Genomic DNA, 2,500 nt, shown 5'->3' with positions numbered 1-2,500 from the left:
CACCTGGTAAATCGTTGCTAGTCACTTTTAACATCAAATTTAACAAGCGTCCTCACTTCACTTGATACTTATCATGATATAATGATATGTCTCATGCCTAACTACCAAGAGGCTAATACTGTCTTCATTTCATTTCGCCGCATAAATATCGAGTCTTCAATTCATAAAGGAAACCCACAGAAAATGATTTGGGCGATTGTGGAATGGCGCTGACAAAACATCGTTCTGCTACCAGCAGTGTCAAAAATATTTATTATACAGTTGCAGTTGCAGCAACATGGTGCGTATAGGGTCCAGCGTGTCTAAGTCTGCTAAGGCACTGAAGTGACAGAATGAGACTCATCGAAGGTAATTATATTGGATTAGATGTGACTGATTTTCCGAATCAAATCATTTGAATGGGACCGGTTGTAAAATGTCGGGGGGGGGGGGGGGGGGCGGCTCTCTCGTGGTCTAGAGTTTACGATGTTCACCTCTCATTCAGCTTCAATCTGGGTAATTTCCGACATCCTCCCAATACAAATATTATTATGTTCTCTCAGTATCCATTATGTTCTCTCAGTATCGTTTATTCATGCTTTTCTGTTCAGTAAGAATTTATGACTGTGTGAATTCATCAATGTGTGCGAGGGTGTCTGGGTAAGCTTTGTGGGATTGTCTTTATTCAAGGATGTACTGGAGAGAGAGAGAGAGAGAGAGAGAGAGAGAGAGAGAGAGAGAGAGAGAGAGAGAGAGAGAGAGACAGAGACAGAGACAGAGAGAGAGAGACAGAGAGAGACAGAGAAAGAGAGAGAGAGACAGAGACAGAGACAAAGTGAGACTAGTGAGTGAGAGAGAGAGAGAGAGAGAGAGAGAGGGGGGGGGATTACTATAGGAGCTGTGCGCTTCATGTGTTCTTTGTATTATTGTACAGCGCATTGAGCTAGCATCTGCGTTTGTTGCCATTTGTTTGTCCAAAAGTTGCCAAAAGTTGCCACAAAAGTGAAAAAAGTTGCCATTAATTTTCAAGCTTTCAGCTCTCTGTGACGACGTAGGCCTATATATATAGCAACATGTGGATGGAGGTAACTCAATTTAAAACACTAGAATTTCTTGTGCTCTGTTTTGAGCATCCAGAATATCATTTGTAGTCACCCAGAGGATAAAAACGTGAAAAATAAAGGTTTCACGACAGAATGAAATCCAAATTAGAACAGCACGGATAAATAACCTCAAAAATTAACAAATCAGGGCGCTTGTCCACCTATCCGAAGATTGACCGTTTTAACCCTAAACGTGTGTATAATACAAGAAAAAGTAGGCCTACAGGATATTACATGTTAAATTATGGAATCACCACACAATTGGGGCGTGCCAGTGTCAGTATTCCTTTTTGGTGGAGACACGCTCTAACATATAACACATTATATTTTTGAAAGGGTAGGAGCAGCATCATATTAAATGATATTACGCTGTATAAACACACACACACAAAAAAAAGAAAAACAAATCACCAGAACAAGTTTTAGAAAAATTAACACACCAACAAATTAAAACACAACAAAGAGGGAAAAATAAAAGAAGGACAGCAATATAAATAGTATGTAATGTAATGTAGGCCTACTTATATTCTCCACATGAAAATAGATACACATGGACATCTTAAAACTTATCAAAATACATGTCTAATATGTCATGAAGTAGCTTTGCTGGGGTTTTTTTCTTTTTTGAAAATGCAACAATCCCGGTTAATACCAAAAAATTCCAAATATCGCTGCCGCGATTCGCGGGTCACGGCCGCGACAAACGCAGATGCTAGATTGAGCACTTCTTTGTGGAAATGCGCTATGCTATATAAATGCAATTTATTATTTATTATTATTATTATTCAATAGATCCCGGGTTCGAAACCTGACAGAAATGGAAAATGTCCTATAAAATGTTCATCTTTTCATGCTCTCTAACTCTAACCATGTTATGTCGTCTTATTTAGTCTCCACTTTCTGGCCCTACCCCATATTTGCCCCATCCTATGGACTCCTGACTCTCTCTCTCTCTCTCTCACACACACACACACACACACACACACACACACACACACACACACACACACACAAACACACACACACGCACACTATAGCAATAACAAGCTCCTTCCGAGATCAGTAAAAACATTGACATTTATTTATATTTGACGTAAATGTCCACAACAGAATGACATAGATCTAATGCACTAGACATTTTTAGCCAATGCTTCCAAAACGTACACAGTAGCTGGTTGTGTTTACTCCAACCTATTGATCTGATTCCTGAATCCATTTGTCTGCTTGTGCGTGTGTCTGTTTTGTCCGTCGATCAGTCTCTCTCTGTTTCCTTCTATCTGTCCGACTAAGATTCTGTCCTGTTGCAATTTATGTCTATCAATCAACCTGTGATCACTTCAAATACCGAAACACAAGTACATACATACACACGCACGCACGCATGCACGCACGCACGCACACACACACACACACACACA

Source organism: Aplysia californica, unplaced genomic scaffold (genome assembly GCF_000002075.1).
Source record: "Aplysia californica isolate F4 #8 unplaced genomic scaffold, AplCal3.0 scaffold00555, whole genome shotgun sequence".
NCBI lineage: Eukaryota > Metazoa > Mollusca > Gastropoda > Aplysiida > Aplysiidae > Aplysia > Aplysia californica.
This window is presented reverse-complemented; position numbering follows the sequence as displayed.